Consider the following 20555-nt stretch of genomic DNA (forward strand, 5'->3'; position numbering starts at 1 on the left):
TTGGTTAAAGTAAAAGGCCTTATTGTAATTGGCATGGCTGGCGAGAACATGGCCTACTACACGTTGCACTGCTTATACTATAAGTCTGGGAGGGAACCCGCCATAATGGCTCAATAGGTGAGTGCTAGATGGCCCCTTCAGAACAAAGTGATTCCTTCTGAGGTTAGCAGCTCCTTGGCCCCAAGGAAAAGTCAGACTTGAGTGGGAAAATCTGTTGCGTTAAATTTTGAGGTTGATGGTGCGAGGCCTACACAAGTGGTGCTACAGCTGTTGCGGTGTTGGACTTCACTCCTGTGGTGCTTTTAAAACAATCGGTCTATGACTGAGTTATATCAGAACTATAAAAAGAGAAAGAGATGCACTCAGCTGAGACAGAACAAAAGCTAGAAAAACTTCCATGCCTGTTCATTTTATTATAGGGTGCCACTCAGGGTGCATACTCTTTTAGAACACTATGCCCCTTCACAGAGAAAAAATATCCTGTAGCATATCAGTCTGACCCTGCCCAATGACAGTCCAGTACTGAAATACCAGGCAATTCTTCTCTGAACAAGAGAAACAACAACCCCAGACGATCGTTTCGGCCTTCTGTGGGCCTCGTCAGTGAGGTGCAGTCGCATCTCTCTAAGAGCATGTGTGCAAGAGTCCACGTCTGGTTTCCCCTTTTACTCTTAGGGAGACCCAAGAGCAATTTGCATAAATATAAAAAGAGAGAGAGATGCACTCAGCTGAGACAGAACAAAAGCTAGAAAAACTTCCATGCCTGTTCATTTTATTATAGGGTGCCACTCAGGGTGCATACTCTTTTAGCACACTATGCCCCTTCACAGAGAAAAAATATCCTGTAGCATATCAGTCTGACCCTGCCCAATGACAGTCCAGCACCGAAATACCAGGCAATTCTTCTCTGAATAAGAGAAACAACAACCCCAAACGATCATTTCGGCCTTCTGTGGGCCTCGTCAGTGTGATGCAGTCGCATCTCTCTAAGAGCATGTGTGCAAGGAGTCCACGTCTGGTTTCCCCTTTTACTCTTAGGGAGACCCAAGAGCAATTTGCATAAATATAAAAAGAGAGAGAGATGCACTCAGCTGAGACAGAACAAAAGCTAGAAAAACTTCCATGTCTGTTCATTTTATTATAGGGTGCCACTCAGGGTGCATACTCTTTTAGCACACTATGCCCCTTCACAGAGAAAAAATATCCTGTAGCATATCAGTCTGACCCTGCCCAATGACAGTCCAGCACCGAAATACCAGGCAATTCTTCTCTGAATAAGAGAAACAACAACCCCAGACAATCATTTCGTCCTTCTGTGGGCCTCGTCAGTGAGGTGCAGTCGCATCTCTCTAAGAGCATGTGTGCAAGGAGTCCACGTCTGGTTTCCCCTTTTACTCTTAGGGAAACCCAAGAGCAATTTGCATAAATATAAAAAGAGAGAGAGAGATGCACTCAGCTGAGACAGAACAAAAGCTAGAAAAACTTCCATGCCTGTTCATTTTATTATAGGGTGCCACTCAGGGTGCATACTCTATTAGCACACTATGCCCCTTGACAGAGAAAAAATATCAGAGACAGGAATCCTCATATCCTTAGACTGCTTTCAGTTATAAGAGGTGTCATGTAAGATAAAATTATAAGGTTTTTGCCTTTTTTAAGGAGCTGGAGCTCACTCAATGTGCAGCTATCTCTTGTGAGCACTGGCTCTGCCCCCTCTCCTTTTTATTTTAAAGGGAAATAAACTTAAAATTAAACTTTCATGTTTTAAATAGAGCATAGCATTTTAAACATCTCTCCAATTTAATTATATTATCTAATTTGCTTAATTTCATTCTCTTTGAATTATTTGTTGAATAGCAAACATAGGTAAGCTCAGGAACAGCAATACACTGGAAACACAAGTTAAATCCACTTTGTTCTGCCAGAGTGGCCATTAAAACAGTAAAGGAAAACAGATCTGAATCATTTCAGTCTTTACTGGCCATAATCATAGATCTAAATACCCTTCATTGGACAGTTCCTTAAAAACCATCAAAATGCAATATCATTGATTGATTAAAACAAACTATATTAACTGTTTGATGGCAAAATAAACAACCAGACAATGCAAAGAAAAATATAATAGACATCCATCATAAATAATTGTACAAAGCTATAAATAAATAGACAAGGCTGTTGGTGCACACAAAATAATATTCAGCAATGAGAGAAAATAAATAAATAAATATTTTTTTACTCCCAGTAATTGATTGCATCAAATTCAGAATTAAAACCATGAGGCAGTTAGGTATTTAACATAAAGATCCAGAAGACTTCCTGCCTTCCTGTCTGCCTAATATAGGGTTGCCTTTTAAAAAGAGATTTGAATAAAATCCTTTTTCTTGTTCTAACAGAGGAAAAGCAACTATTACACACATGGATTTCAGATCCAAGACCCATTGAAAAAAAGCCTGAGCTTTTAAAGGATTCTTCAAAACATTTAACAAAAGAAACCTCTCTCTGGGAGGTCTTACCCTGAAAGATATCCGATAACCTTCGGAAATTTTGTTCTGAGCCCAAGAATCTAAAACATTCTAAAACCATGCCTCCTGAAAGTAACTTAAAGGGACAGTATACACTCATTTTCATATAACTGCATGTAATAGACACTACTATAAAGAATAAGATGCACAGATACTGATATAAAAATCCAGTATAAAATGGTTTAAAAACGTACTTAGAAGCTTTCAGTTTAGCTCTGTTGAAAAGGCAGTTGGAAAGCCCACTGCAAGTGGGAAATAAGACACTCCCCCCTCCCCCTTCTTTTGCATATGAAAAGACCCTTTACACAAACAGGAGCAAGCTGGAGAAGGTAGCTGACGGTATTCAAATAAAACTTTGGGGCTTGGTTAGGAGTCTGAAAATCAGAGCAATGTTCTTTAAAAATAAGCAAAATTATATATTTAACAAAACAAAACTTTATGGGCTTTATAAATAGATCATCTACAAAACATTTATGCAAAGAAAAAAATGAGTGTATAATGGCCCTTTAACCTGTCTCCTACCAGAGAATCTGGATTGGGGTCCAAACCTTCATGCAGACTTGGGAGAAGTAGAGAGTAGACTTTTTGGATTGTTTAGGCCTGTTCCAATTAGAGCTTGGTTACCAACCTGAGGAACCCTGCTTAGCTGAGGAGGAATCAGATTTTTGCTCCTTACTTTGACGGAAGGAAAGAAAAGGATTAGAAACCTTAAATTTGCCCCTGTATTTCTTATATTGGGGAAGAAAAGCTCCATTACCACCATTAACAGTAGAACTAATTAAATATAGATCTGCCCCAAACAATTTCTTTCCTTGAAAAGAAATATTTAAGAGACTGGACTTGGAAACTGCATCAGCAGATCATGATTTAACCATAAGTCCAATCTAGAAAGGAAACACAAGGATATACCCTTAGCATTAATCCTAATGATTTCCAAAATAGCACCTCCAATAAAGTAATTAGCACAATTACTTCACTGTCAGTATCCTCAGAAATCTGATCAGAAAGAATAGCCAACCAAATAGAAGCAGCAGCAGAAACATTGGCAAAAGCTGGGCTGAAAGGATAACCTGCCTGCAAATAGGCCCTTCTATGAAATGATTCAAGCTTCCAATCTAAAGGGTCCTTAAAAGAAGTGCTATCTCCAGAGATATAGTAGTACATTTAACCAAAGTAGAAATGGCATCATCCACCTTAGGGGCAGCTTCCCAAAGCTCAATATTAGAGGCTGGAAGAGGATACATCTTTTTAAACCTTGCTGAAGGATTAAATGAACTACTAGGTTTAGACCATTCTTTAGAAATAATCCCAGCCACAGCATCAACCACTGGAAAACCTCGTAAGAATCCTTAGTAGGTTTATAATAAGAATCTAAACTACTGGTAGACCCCTCTCCAGAAACATCTTTAACCCCTTAATGACCACAACACTTTTCCATTTTCTGTCCGTTTGGGACCAAGGCTATTTTTAATATTTTGCGTTTTTTGTGTTTAGCTGTAATTTTCCTCTTACTCATTTATTGTACCCACACATATTATATACCGTTTTTCTCGCCATTAAATGGAATTTCTAAAGATACCATTATTTTCATCATATCTTATAATTTACTATAAAAAAAATTATGAGGATAAAATGAAAAAAAACACACGTTTTCTAACTTTGACCCCCAAAATCTACAACCACCAAAAAACAACCATGCTAAATAGTTTCTAAATTTTGTCCTGAGTTTAGAAATACCCAATGTTAACATGTTCTTTCCTTTTTTTGCAAGTTATAGGGCAATAAATACAAGTAGAAGTAGTAAGAAGTGAATACAGCGCCAACAAGAGGCCAAGGGATAAATATACTCACAGAGAGATAAAAGAAGATTATTTAATGAACCATGTTAAAAAGCATCAGTAATAAAAGACTATATATAAAAAATGTAAAAAGCACATATAAATAAAATTACAAATACAGGAATATCTTACAGAAGCAGCTCAAAGGGCCAAAGCTGATAATTACAATAAAAACAGAGGTAATAACAGGTGATCAGTGTGAGTGGTACACCAGAATAAGAGTGTATACTGATAAAACAGAATTAGCCTAAGTACAACTGTAGCAAGTGCATCAAGCAAAAAACTAATAAACAATAATACAAACAATAGTGTTCAAAATTAGTGTTACAAAAATAGTGTTCCAAAAAATAGAAAAATGCACTGCAGTGCAAAAAAGGGGGTAGCAAAATAATTGTATAGATACAATCAAATAGTGAGTGAGTGCAAATGTATATAAAAATGCTAGCTACTTAATCCAGTGAGGTTAAGATATAATTGAATAAAATACACAATATGCAATAACATAAAAAATAAAAAATAATAAAATATAAAATATAATCCAAAAAAGTGTTCAAAAAGTTGATCAACAAATGTTAGTGAAGAACAAAAATAAGTCAATCAAAACTAAAAAATTGAAAAAATGGGTGATGAAAAGCAAGGTGAAAGTGAGGAAATTGATTCCTTCCAATGTTAGTTACTTTAACAGATCCAAATTCCTGAGTGTGGTTGCTGAAGTAGCTGAATGGATCCTAGCACCTGTCAGCTGCTCCTATGGTATCCTAAAAAGTGTCCCTGTAAAAAAAAGAAATTCACAACATAGTGTATCCAATATGAGAATGAAGTAAAGATTAAAGTAATGCTTACCAATATGTCAACGCGTTTCTGCCCTCAAAAAAGGGCCTTTCTCAAGACTAGAATATTGGTAATGGCAGCTGGCCTTATATACAGTTTAGAAGTAGCCTATATGGTAGTTTAATTGATTAATTGTATTGTTTGGGCGCCAAATCCCTCCACTTCCTGTGTAACATCTAAAAGATTCCCCCATAAAGTGTAGCATCACTTCCTGTGTAACATCTAAAAGATTCCCCTCCACTTCCTGTGTAACATCTAAAAGATTCCCCCATAAAGTGTAGCATCACTTCCTGTGTAACATCTAAAAGATTCCCCTCCACTTCCTGTGTAACATCTAAAAGATTCCCCCATAAAGTGTAGTATCACTTCCTGTGTAACATCTAAAAGATTCCCTTCCACTTCCTGTGTAACATCTAAAAGATTCCCCCATAAAGTGTAGCATCACTTCCTGTGTAACATCTAAAAGATTCCCCCATATGGCAAACCGGAAGTATATAAATTTTCCCGGATTAATTTTATACATATCTAAATATATAGGTAATTCAAAAGGCATGTATATGGCCTTAGATTTATCCAGTTGTTTCTTTCTCAATTGCCGGTATCTTTGTTTTGGCTTACCAGTTTCAAGCCCAATATCGGAGCTACCCGGTAGTGACGTAACCGTTGACGTCATTTCCGGTCCAGCGATATTACATAGACAGGCCGCTAGCAACATTAGCATGCTGTACAATGCTAATATATGCGGCTGTCAGTTACGCCTCCCATCTAGTATATTAAATCCTTAGAGAGCCCTGGGGATAAAGATGTCAGAACAATGCCCACCAATGTGTCGCTAAAGGGGATAAGTGTCAAGGCACTATTGGCCCCCAAACGTTATAACGATAGATAAAGGCTATGTAATCACAAACATTGAGATTTACAAAAAACTAACACATATTTTATGTCAGTGGGACAAAGGAAACAATAAAAACAATAACGGCAAGTATTTTTGGAAATTAAATAACGGTTTTGTTATCTATTTCTCTTAAGTCCAAAGGGGTCAGATAATATTTTCTTTCTATAGCCATATTTTATATATCCATCATTATACTAGTAGATGGATTGAATGATCTCAAATATTATAATATGTGTTAACATATTGTCAAAGTGTGTTTAAGATACACTGGTAGTGGATTAAGTGATCTTAAATATTATAATATGTGTTAACATATTGTTAAAATATTTTGAGATATGTTTGACATTTCATAAAGAGAAGAGAAGTTGTATATACTTTTATGGATCCTTCAATGTCATTGAGCCATGCTCAGATGGTAAGATCTCGCATATTTATAAGAAATAAAGTTATTTTAATTTATTTTATAAAAGATCAGAATCATAGTGAGAGGAGGAAGAAATTAACATGTGATGAATTATTTACAGAGGGCAAACTGCTTAGTTATTAAAAAAGTCCTAGAATGTATTTATATATATATATATATATATATATATATATATATATATATATATATATATATATATATATATCGTTTGCTCCAAAATTTGAGCATAGAGAATACAAAGTCCCAATAGAAACAATTTGGACTTAGTTGTCCATCTATCTGATATGTAAAATTAGTTATATGTATATAAAGATATAGATAAAACCAGGACATGGTATCTCATATTTAGCGAGAAATAAAAGGGATATGTACCTGATTCTGGTCGCATAAATATATTAGATTACAACGCCATCATAGTAATTGAATAAGGAAACTAGTGATAGCTGGACAAGTCCAGTGTATAAATTTCTATGTCAGAGAAAGAAACATTCAAGTGTATGCTCATGAATGTAATTAAGGGTATATATATATAAAAGGGTATATAAATAGGAAACAGTCTACATTTGCTGTTTAATAGTTGAGAACTAGAACAATAGAGGAAAATAGAGGAAAAAGCCTTCTTCTTATGTTAATAGGATAACTGTATAGATGTCCACACTAATTGCTTTGAAGATTGAATCTGCAAAACCTACTTTTAAATCATTCTAACCCACAATTATATAGTATTGTGGAGCTTAGATTTTAATGGTGATCAGAAGATCAAACAGAAGATGGTAAACAAATATGTGGTAGGGTGAAGGGTAACCTTAAGCAGACAAAAAATGATACGCAATTAATGAGTAAAAATGGATGAACTTCTATATATTTGGGTGGAGGGCTACAATGCCTATATAATGAGACTTTGGAGCCAATTCCTAAGGGTCCGAAAGAATTGTTCAAATATCGAAACCTGGGAAAAACAAGTGAGAAGACTAAAAGAGAAATTTGTGGAAAGAGGTTATAAGGAGGAACATCTAGACCAAAAAATAGAAGAAGTACGACAGGTGGAGAGGAAAGAGTTAACCAAATACAAAGATCATAACCAATATGAGACAGAGGATGCTATAAATGTACCATTAATAACAGAATACAGCAGCAATCGATACATCATTGAAAATATCTTTAAAAGACACTGGCACCTTCTAAAAAATGACGACATTATTGGAGATAAACTCCCCAACCAGCCAAAATTCGTTTATAGAAAGACAGGAAATCTCAAAAATAGATTAGCACCAAGTCTACCCAAGAAGAAGAAGACCAATACACATGATGCAATGGGGAGACCAGTAAAGGGATTTTTTCCATGCCCCACCTGCAAAGCATGCAGAAGAGGGGTAAAGACTAAAAAATTCAAGTCCAATCAGACTGGAGAAGAATTTACTATCAAAGATCTGATTAGATGTCAAAATACGGGGATAATCTACCTTATGGAATGCTCATGTGGGCTCCAATACATCGGCCAAACCTCTAGAAGCCTCAGAGATAGGCTCAGAGAGCACATACTGTTGATCGAAAAACAAAATAAAGAAACAACACTTTATAAACATTTTGCCACGAAGCACAATGGTAGAATACAAGACATTTATAGGTATACAAAAAGTTGCCAAGAACTGGAGAGGGGGTAATTTTGAAAAGAGCCTCTTAAAAGCAGAATCCAAATGGATCTTCTTATTAGACTGCTTACACCCGAAAGGTCTGAATAATAGGGAGGATCTTACCTACCTCTTCAATTTATGATATGTATCTGCCAATGTCCTCATAGGACAGTATAAAATTCCTCTCCAAAGACTTTTTAAAAAAACAAAAAGACCTTTGAATCATCTGGGCTATTGAACAACTAGTCTATTTAAAGACACAAGCTAGACTTATAAGATAGTGCTATATCATTTAGAATTCTATAAACCAGCTGTTTTAAAGCTTCTGGGTTATTACACAATTTAGCCTTTATAAAGACCTAAATTTATAGAAGGTCCGGTATCGTATATATCCACTCCAAAGTCTCATTATATAGGCATTGTAGCCCTCCACCCAAATATATAGAAGTTCATCCATTTTTACTCATTAATTGCGTATCATTTTTTGTCTGCTTAAGGTTACCCTTCACCCTACCACATATTTGTTTACCATCTTCTGTTTGATCTTCTGATCACCATTAAAATCTAAGCTCCACAATACTATATAATTGTGGGTTAGAATGATTTAAAAGTAGGTTTTGCAGATTCAATCTTCAAAGCAATTAGTGTGGACATCTATACAGTTATCCTATTAACATAAGAAGAAGGCTTTTTCCTCTATTTTCCTCTATTGTTCTAGTTCTCAACTATTAAACAGCAAATGTAGACTGTTTCCTATTTATATACCCTTTTATATATATATACCCTTAATTACATTCATGAGCATACACTTGAATGTTTCTTTCTCTGACATAGAAATTTATACACTGGACTTGTCCAGCTATCACTAGTTTCCTTATTCAATTACTATGATGGCGTTGTAATCTAATATATTTATGCGACCAGAATCAGGTACATATCCCTTTTATTTCTCGCTAAATATGAGATACCATGTCCTGGTTTTATCTATATCTTTATATACATATAACTAATTTTACATATCAGATAGATGGACAACTAAGTCCAAATTGTTTCTATTGGGACTTTGTATTCTCTATGCTCAAATTTTGGAGCAAACGATATATATATATATATATATATATATATATATATATATATATATATATATATATATATATATATATAAATACATTCTAGGACTTTTTTAATAACTAAGCAGTTTGCCCTCTGTAAATAATTCATCACATGTTAATTTCTTCCTCCTCTCACTATGATTCTGATCTTTTATAAAATAAATTAAAATAACTTTATTTCTTATAAATATGCGAGATCTTACCATCTGAGCATGGCTCAATGACATTGAAGGATCCATAAAAGTATATACAACTTCTCTTCTCTTTATGAAATGTCAAACATATCTCAAAATATTTTAACAATATGTTAACACATATTATAATATTTAAGATCACTTAATCCACTACCAGTGTATCTTAAACACACTTTGACAATATGTTAACACATATTATAATATTTGAGATCATTCAATCCATCTACTAGTATAATGATGGATATATAAAATATGGCTATAGAAAGAAAATATTATCTGACCCCTTTGGACTTAAGAGAAATAGATAACAAAACCGTTATTTAATTTCCAAAAATACTTGCCGTTATTGTTTTTATTGTTTCCTTTGTCCCACTGACATAAAATATGTGTTAGTTTTTTGTAAATCTCAATGTTTGTGATTACATAGCCTTTATCTATCGTTATAACGTTTGGGGGCCAATAGTGCCTTGACACTTATCCCCTTTAGCGACACATTGGTGGGCATTGTTCTGACATCTTTATCCCCAGGGCTCTCTAAGGATTTAATATACTAGATGGGAGGCGTAACTGACAGCCGCATATATTAGCATTGTACAGCATGCTAATGTTGCTAGCGGCTTGTCTATGAAATATCGCTGGACCGGAAATGACGTCAACGGTTACGTCACTACCGGGTAGCTCCTAAACTTGAAACTGGTAAACCAAAACAAAGATACCGGCAATTGAGAAAGAAACAACTGGATAAATCTAAGGCCATATACATGCCTTTTGAATTACCTATATATTTAGATATGTATAAAATTAATCCGGGAAAATTTATATACTTCCGGTTTGCCATATGGGGGAATCTTTTAGATGTTACACAGGAAGTGATGCTACACTTTATGGGGGAATCTTTTAGATGTTACACAGGAAGTGGAAGGGAATCTTTTAGATGTTACACAGGAAGTGATACTACACTTTATGGGGGAATCTTTTAGATGTTACACAGGAAGTGGAGGGGAATCTTTTAGATGTTACACAGGAAGTGATGCTACACTTTATGGGGGAATCTTTTAGATGTTACACAGGAAGTGGAGGGGAATCTTTTAGATGTTACACAGGAAGTGATGCTACACTTTATGGGGGAATCTTTTAGATGTTACACAGGAAGTGGAGGGATTTGGCGCCCAAACAATACAATTAATCAATTAAACTACCATATAGGCTACTTCTAAACTGTATATAAGGCCAGCTGCCATTACCAATATTCTAGTCTTGAGAAAGGCCCTTTTTTGAGGGCAGAAACGCGTTGACATATTGGTAAGCATTACTTTAATCTTTACTTCATTCTCATATTGGATACACTATGTTGTGAATTTCTTTTTTTTACAGGGACACTTTTTAGGATACCATAGGAGCAGCTGACAGGTGCTAGGATCCATTCAGCTACTTCAGCAACCACACTCAGGAATTTGGATCTGTTAAAGTAACTAACATTGGAAGGAATCAATTTCCTCACTTTCACCTTGCTTTTCATCACCCATTTTTTCAATTTTTTAGTTTTGATTGACTTATTTTTGTTCTTCACTAACATTTGTTGATCAACTTTTTGAACACTTTTTTGGATTATATTTTATATTTTATTATTTTTTATTTTTTATGTTATTGCATATTGTGTATTTTATTCAATTATATCTTAACCTCACTGGATTAAGTAGCTAGCATTTTTATATACATTTGCACTCACTCACTATTTGATTGTATCTATACAATTATTTTGCTACCCCCTTTTTTTGCACTGCAGTGCATTTTTCTATTTTTTGGAACACTATTTTTGTAACACTAATTTTGAACACTATTGTTTGTATTATTGTTTATTAGTTTTTTGCTTGATGCACTTGCTACAGTTGTACTTAGGCTAATTCTGTTTTATCAGTATACACTCTTATTCTGGTGTACCACTCACACTGATCACCTGTTATTACCTCTGTTTTTATTGTAATTATCAGCTTTGGCCCTTTGAGCTGCTTCTGTAAGATATTCCTGTATTTGTAATTTTATTTATATGTGCTTTTTACATTTTTTATATATAGTCTTTTATTACTGATGCTTTTTAACATGGTTCATTAAATAATCTTCTTTTATCTCTCTGTGAGTATATTTATCCCTTGGCCTCTTGTTGGCGCTGTATTCACTTCTTACTACTTGTGCATATTTTTTGGAGGTTGGTTAGGATCTCTGTTTGGATACAGCTTGGGGATTACCTTAGCGCTTGTACACACACCCTTTCTCAATAAATACAAGTAGCACTTTGCTATTTCCAAACCACTTTTTTTCAAAATTGGCGCTAGTTACATTGGAACACTGATATCTTTCAGGAATCCCTGAATATTCCTTGACATGTATATATCTTTTTTTTTAGAAAAAATCCCAAAGTATTAATCTAGGCCCATTTTGGTATATTTCATGCCACCATTTCCCTGCCAAATGCGATCAAATAAATAAAATTGTTCACCTTTTCAAAAATTGCTTCACAAACTTTAGGATTCTCAATGAAATAATTTACAAACAACTTGTGCAATTATGGCATACATGGTTATAAATGCTTCTCTGGGATCCCCTTTGTTCAGAAATAGCAGACATATATGGCTTTGGCATTGATTTTTGGTAATTAGAAGGCCGCTAAATTCCACTGCGCACCACACGTATATTATGCCCAGCAGCGAAGGGGTTAATTAGGGAGCATGTAGGGAGCTTGTAGGGTTAATTTTAGCTTTAGTGTAGTGTAGTAGATAACCCCAAGTATTGATCTAGGCCCATTTTGTTATATTTCATGCCACCATTTCCCCCCCAAATGCGATCAAATTAAAATAAACGTAATTTTTTTCACAATTTTAGGTTTCTCACTGAAATTATTTACAAACAGCTTGTGCAATTATGGCACAAATGGTTGTAAATGCTTCTCTGGGATCCCCTTTGTTCAGAAATAGCAGACATGTATGGCTTTGGCGTTGCTTTTTGATAATTAGAAGGCCGCTAAATGCCGCTGCGCATCACACATGTCTAGCAGGGAAAGGGTTAATTAGGGAGCTTGTAGGGAGCTTGTAGGGTTAATTGTAGCTTTAGTGTAGAGATCAGCCTCCCACCTGACACATCAGACCCCTGATCCCTCCCAAACAGCTCTCTTCCCTCCCCCACCCCGCAATCTTAAGTACTGACAGAAAGTCTGCCAGTACTAAAATAAAAGTGTTTTTTTAAATTTTTTTTACAAATTATTCTGCTGTGTAGGATCCCCCCTTATCCCCCAACCTCCCTGATCCCCCTCCAAACAGCTCTCTAACCCTCCCCCTCTACCTTATTGGGATCCATCTTGGGTATTGGCAGCTGTCTGCCAGTACCCAGTTTACAAATAAATAGATTTTTTTTTATTTTTTTTTTGGCTTTTTCTGTAGTGTAGTTTCCCCCTCAAAGACCAACCCCCCACCCCCTCCCAGATCCCTTAGATCTTATATTTACCAATTCCCTCCCCCGTCTCTCCCACTTATTACAAAAAAAAATTACATAGTGTAGTGGTTCCCTCCTGCTCCCGCCCTGTGCACCCACATATGGCCATGAAAAACAAAGGTTCTTTAAATTTAAAAAAAAAACATAATTTATTCATATCATGAGCTAGTGACGTATGGGATATACAATCCTACCAGGAGGGGCAAAGTTTCCCAAACCTCAAAATGCCTATAAATACACCCCTCACCACACCCACAATTCAGTTTAACGAATAGCCAAGTAGTGGGGTGATAAAGAAAGGAGTAAAAAGCTTACAAATGGAACTGGAAATATAATTGTGCTTTATACAAAAAATCCTAACCACTATAAAAAGGGTTGGTCTCATGGACTCTTGCCCATATGAAAGAAAATAATTTATCAGGTAAGTTCTTACATAAATTGTGGTTTTCTTTCATGTAATTGTCAAGAGTCCATGAGCTAGGGGCGTATGGAATAGTAATACCCAAGATGTGGAACTCCACAGAAGAGTCACTAAAGACGGAGGGATAAAAATAAAAATATTTTTTGCTGAAAAATATTAAATTCACACCCAAAAAATAAGTTTTTCTCATAAATGAAAAGAAAAAAACTTAAACCATAAGTAGAGGAATCAAACTGAAACAGCAAATATATCAAAACAGTAGCATTTAGTAAATGTATGCAAAGAAGACCAAGTTGCTGCTTTGCAAATCTGATCAACTGAAGCTTCATTCTTAAAAGCCCACGAGAGGAGACTAAACCAGTAGAATGAGCTGTGAATCTCTGAGGTGGGAACTGACCCGACTCCAAATAAGCCTGATGAATCAAAAGCTTAACCAAGATGCCAAAGAAATGGCAGAAGCTTTCTGACCTTTCCTAGAACCAGACAAGACAACAACTAGACTAGAAGTATTCCTGAAATCTTAGTAGCTTCCACATAATATTTCAGAGCTCTTATAACATCCATAGAATGTAAGGATCTCTCCAAAAAAATCTTAGGATTAGGACACAAAGAGGAAACAACAATTTCCCTATTAATGTTGTTAGAATTCACAACCTTAGGTAGAAATTTAAATGAAGTCCACAAAACTGCCTTATACTGATGGAAAATCAGAAAAGGAGACTCACAAAAAAGAGTAGATAAATCGGAAACTCTTCTAGCAGAAGAGATAGCCAAAAAGGACAACACTTTCCAAGAAAGTAGTTTAATGTCCAAGGAATGCATAGGCTCAGCAGGAGGAGCCTGTAAAGCCTTCAAAACCAAATTAAGACTCCAAAGAGGAGAAATTGATTTAATGACAGGCTTGATACAGACTAAAGCCTGAACAAAACAGAAAAAGCAGAGATTTGTCCCTACAAGAAACTTGCAGACAACCCTTATCCAAACTATCCTGAAGAAACTGAAAAATTCTAGGAATTCTAAAGGAATGCCAGGTGAATTTATGAGAAGAACACCATGAAATATAAGACTTCCAAACTCGACAATAAATCTTCATAGAAACAGATTTACGAGCATGTAACATAGAATTAGTGAGAACCTCTATGACTAAGCACTAGACGTTCAATTTCCATACCTTCAAATTAATAATTTGAAATCCTGATGAAAAAACGGACCTTGAGACAGAAAGTCTGGTCTTAAAGGAAGTGGCCAAGGTTGGCAACTGGACATCCGGACAAGATCTGCATACCAAAACCTGTGAGGCCATGCTGGAGCTACCAGAAACACAAATGATTGTTCCATGATGATCTTGGAGATCACTTTTGGAAGAAGAACTAGAGGTGGAAGGATATAAGCAGGTTGGTAAAACCAAGTTACTGCTAACGCATCCACCAACTCCGCCTGAGGATCCCTGTACCTGGACAGGTACCTGGAAAGTTTCTTGTTTAGATGGGAAGCCATCAGATCTATTTCTGGAATACTCCACATCTGAACAATCTGAAAAAACACATCTGGATGGAGAAACCACTTACCTAGATGTAAAGTGTGATGGCTGAGATAATCCACTTCCCAATTGTCTACACCTGGGATATGAACCACAGAAATTATACAAGAGCTGGATTCCGCCTAAGTAATTATCCAAGATACTTCTTTCATAGTTAGGGGACTGTGAGTCCATCCCTGATGATTGACATATATCACAGTTGTGATAGTGTCTGTCTGAAAACAAATTAACTGTTTTCTCTTCAGTAGAGTTCTAAAATATTGATTGGAAACCTCGCCTCTTGAGATTTCCAAACCCCTTGTGCTGTCAGAGATCCCCAGACAGCTCCCCAACCTGAAAGACTTGCATCTGTTGTGATCACAGTCCAGGTTGGATGAACAAAAGAGGCCCCCTGAACTATACGATGGTGATCTAACCACCAAGTCAGGGAGAACAGAACATTGGGATTTAAGGATATTAATTGTGATATCTTTGTATAATCCCTGCACCATTGATTCAGCATACAACGCTGAAGAGGTCTCATATGAAAATAAGCAAAAGGGATCGCGCCCGACGCTGCAGTCATGAAACCTAAAACCTTCATGCACATAGCCACTAAAGGGAACGATTGAGACTGAAGGTTTCGACAAGCTGAAACTAATTTCATTTGTCTCTTGTCTGTTAGAGACAGAGTCATGGACACTGAATCTATCTGTAAACCTAAAAAGGTGACCCTTGTCTGAGGAATCAAGGAACTTTTCAGTAAATCGATCCTCCAACCATGTCTTTGAAGAAACAACACTAGTTGATTTGTGTGAGATTCAGCAGAATGTAAAGACTGAGCTAATACCAAGATATCGTCCAAATAAGGAAACACCACAATACCCTGTTCTCTGAATACAGAGAGTAGGGCACCGAGAACCTTTGAAAACATTTATGGAGCTGTCGCTAGGCCAAATGGAAGAGAGACAAATTGGTAATGCTTGTCTAGAAAAGAGAATCTCAGAAACAGATAGAGGTCTGGATGAATCAGAATATAAAGATATGCATCCTGTAAGTCTATCGTGGACATATAATGACCTTGCTGAACAAAGGCAGAATAGTCCTTATAATCACCATTTTGAAAGTTGGCACTCTTACAAAACGATTCCAAATTTTCAGATCCAGAACTGGCCTAAATTAAATTTCTTTCTTTGGGACAATTAATAGATTTGAATAAAGCCCCAGACCCTGTTCCTGAAATGGAACTGGTATAATTACCCCTGAAAACTCTAAATCTGAAACACACTTCAGAAAAACCTGAGCCTTCACTGGATTTACTGGGATGCATGAGAGAAAAAAACTTTCTCACAGGAGGTCTTACTCTGAATCCTATTCAATACCCTTGAGAGACAATACTCTGAATCCATTGATTTTGGACAGAATCTGCCCAAATGTTTTGGAATAATTTTAATCTGCCCCCCACCAGCTGAGCTGGAATGAGGACCGCACCTTCATGCAGACTCGGGGGCTGGCTTTGGTTTCTTAAACGGCTTGGATTTATTCCAACTTGAAGAAGGTTTCCAATTGGAACCAGATTCTTTGGGGAAAGGCTTGGCTTTCTGTTCCTTATTCTGTCTAAAAGAACAAAAATGATTAGAAGCTTAAGATTTACCCTTAGATCTTAATCCTGAGGTAAAAAAAAACCCTTTTCCCCCTAGTGACAGTTGAAATAATCGAATCCAACTGAGAACCAAATAAATTGTTACCTTGGAAAGAAAGAGATAGTAATCTAGACTTAGATACCATGTCAGCATTCCAATATTTGAGCCACAAAACTCTTCTGGCTAAAATAGCCAAAGACATAGATCTAACATTAAATTTGATGATATAAAAAATGGCATTACAGATAAAATGATTAGCATGTTGCAGCAATTGAACAATGCTAGACAAATCAGGATCTGCTTCCTGTTGCGCTAAGCTTTCCAACCCAAAAGTTGATGCAGCTGCAACATCAGTCATAGAAATTTCAGGCCTGAGAAAATAGCCAGAATATAAATAAGCTTTCCTTAGATAAGATTCAAGTTTCCTATCTAAAAGGTCCTTAAAGGGAGTACTATCTTCCATAGGGATAGTAGTATGTTTGGCAAGAGTAGAAATTACCCCATCAACTTTGGGGATTTTTTCCCAAAACTCCAATCTAACTGTTGGCAAAAGATACAACTTTTTAAACCTAGAAAAAGGAATTAAAGAAGTACCAGGCTTATTCCATTCCTTTGAAATCATATCGGAAATAGCATCAGGAACTGGTTTATAAACCACTGGTTTATAAACCACAGGAGGTTTATAAACAGATTTTAAACATTTACTAGTTTTAGTATTAAGGGGACTAGTTTCCTCAATATCCAAAGTAATCAACACTTCTTTAACAAAGAATGAACATACTCCATTTAAAAGGGATAAGTAGATTTGTCAGTGTCAATATCTGAGGTAAGATCTTCTGAATCAGATAGATCCTCATCAGAGGAGGATAATTCAGTATGTTGTCGGTCATCTGAAATTTAATCAACATTATGAGAAGTTTTAAAAGACCTTTTACGTGTATTAGAAGGCAGAATAGCAGACAAAGCCTTCTGAATCGCATCAGCAATAAAATCTTTAATATTCACAGGGATATCATGTATATTAAATATTGAAGGAACAACAGGCATTGTACTAGTACTGATGGATACATTCTCTGCATGTAAAAGATTATCATGACAACTATTACATACCACAGCTGGAGATATCATCTCCACAAATTAACAACAGATATATTTAGCTTTGGTAGAACTGTTATCAGGCAGCAGGGTTCCAACAGTGGTTTCTGAGACAGGATCAGATTGAGACATCTTGCAAATGTAAGAGAAAAAAACAACATATAAATAAATAAATTATTTGGCGCCAAGTATGATGCACAACGCAAAATTAAAATTTTTGGAGCTAACAACATCCAGAAATGACGCAACTCGCGTCATTGCAGACGCAACCTTGTGCAAGGAAACCCGGCGTCAACTAAAACACCGGAAATGACGAATTTGCATCACCGAACGTACCTTCGCGCCAAAAAAATTCTCGCGCCAAGAATGACGCAATAAACATCAGCATTTTGTGACCTCACGAGCCTAATTTTGCCTGCGAAAATTAATGAAAAGGTAGACTGACTCATGGCAAATATAAGTACAATACATATATTTAGAACTTTAAATTAATAAATAAAGTGCCAAACCATAGCTGAGAGTGTCTTAAGTAATGAAAACATACTTACCGAAAAACACCCATCCACATATAGCAGATAGCCAAACCAGTACTGAAACAGTTACAGTAGAGGTAATGGAATATGAGAGTATATCGTCGATCTGAAAAGGGAGGTAGGAGATGAATCTCTACGACCGATAACAGAGAACCTTTGAAAAGATTTCCCGTGAGGAAAACCATAAAATCAATTGGCGATATTCTCTTCACATCCCTCTGACATTCACTGTACTCTGAGAGGAAACTGGCTTCAAAATGCTGAGAAGTGCATATCACAGAAGAAAATCAAGCACAAACTTACTTCACCACCTCCATAGGAGGCAAAGTTTGTAAAACTGAATTGTGGGTGTGGTGAGGGGTGTATTTATAGGCATTTTGAGGTTTGGGAAACTTTGCCCCTCCTGGTAGAATTGTATATCCCATACGTCACTAGCTCATGGACTCTTGCCAACTACATGAAAGAAACAGATGTTTTACATTTCTAAATAATATCACCCAGGAGGAGAGCCACTTTTATATGATGTGTAATGAATCTGATCCCAGGCTATATATAAATGGTATATACATATAAAAATGCCAGGTATAGGTTTTAAACAAGTGTGAATATGTTAAATAAACAATAATAGTCAGTTACCTAAACTACTCTCCTAAAATACTCTCCTACTATGCAGGAAAAAACAATCCTGTACTGAAAGCATATCAACAGAGGACACACTATAGGAGTTAACTGTATACCCAATAAGAGGAGGATATTGACTTAAATTTTCATGGGAAAGAAAAAATAAGGCACACCCTAAACTCCTTAAACTTACCTCTTGACAAACACTGCACTCTGAGGGGAAATGGGCCTCAACTCAGTCTGAGAACCCCTCTCAATGAAGAAATCATCTGCACATCCCCATTATTCACCTTCCTCCAGTGGAATCAAAGGTTAGGTAAGACTAACTTCCATAGAGGTGGGAGGGGTTATATAGCTCTCTTGGGGTTTGGAAATCTTTGCCTCCTCCTAGTGGCATGGAGGCTAATTCCCAGGAGTAATGGATCGTGGATTATGAAATAAATTTGACTAAAAATTAATCAGATATATATAAATATATATTTTAAAATAAATAGAACATTCTCTTCTATGTGAAGAACATTGCAATGTAAAATATTCATAACTAGCTTCAGGTTAGTGCTGTAGGTCTAATGCCGTGTCTGGTTACCACGCAACCGATAAGTGTCTATGGGGAGAAGAAGTTAGTGCAGTTGCGATATCCGAATTCCTGAATGTAATTGTCAGCTTTCGGTTGCACATAATATTTTTCTTTCGACTTGTAATGCACACGCTAACTCTCCCACGTTAAAAGTTTACTTCTGTAGTGTTTGCGCACACGATAGCAAACGTGCTAAATTGTTATCTGTCCCTCTATGTTTAATTCATACTAACTTTCTGTATAAATTGCAATATACTGCAAAGTGACCAAAATAATACATTTTGAGGTCGATAAAAATCCTTTAAAAAAAGTTTATCCAATGTTTTTCTACAGAAATTGCCCTTTAATGTCTACAGGGAGTTTTGTAGATAAATCATTTCATAAACATTTCTATTTGCTATGTTTTGGGAAAAGGAACTTATGAAGTATGTTTCTGAGCAAAAGGTTATTTAGATACAAGAAGGTGGATTGAAAAACAGTTGACACTTGTGCCAAGATCACACAATCCGCTTGGCATTGATATTGATTGGGTTTTTATGAGCATCCTTACTGGTAATTATGGACTAATATGTGATCATTGTTGTAAACAAAATACAGCACTTCTTCACTTACAGTATGTTATTGCTAATAACTGTGAGGTCTTTCTCTGGGAAGTACAAAATACGGTTGCCCCTGTTGCTGTAGGCAGCTAGTAACCCAATGCCATTGCTTCAGCTAGTTATGAGTGCTAAAAGTATTTCACAAAGCCATAAATCGCATTGGGAGGGTAACATTATTTTCTACTACTGCTTTTATTATTTAAATACCTTTCTTTCGCTATATAATTCTCTTCTTGGTCAGCTAAGGCAAAGGACATGTAGAAAAGGCACAGCCTTACACATTTTATGACCATTGAAGCGTTTGAGGCCCATTTATCAAGCTCTGATTGGAGCTTGAGGGCCCATGTTTCTGGCGAGTCTTCAGACTCACCAGAAACAGCAGTTATCAAGCAGCGGTCTAAAGACCTCTGCTCCATAACCCTGTCCGCCTGCTCTGAGCAAGCGGACAGGAATCACCACAATTCAACCCGATTGAGTACGATCGGGTTGATTGACATTCCCCTGCTGGCGGCCCATTGGCAGCGAATCTGCAGGGGGCGGAATTGCACCAGCAGCTCTTGTGAGCTGCTGGTGCAATGCTGAATACGGAGAGCGTTTTGCTCTCCGCATTC

Source organism: Bombina bombina, chromosome 6, assembly GCF_027579735.1.
Source record: "Bombina bombina isolate aBomBom1 chromosome 6, aBomBom1.pri, whole genome shotgun sequence".
Lineage (NCBI taxonomy): Eukaryota > Metazoa > Chordata > Amphibia > Anura > Bombinatoridae > Bombina > Bombina bombina.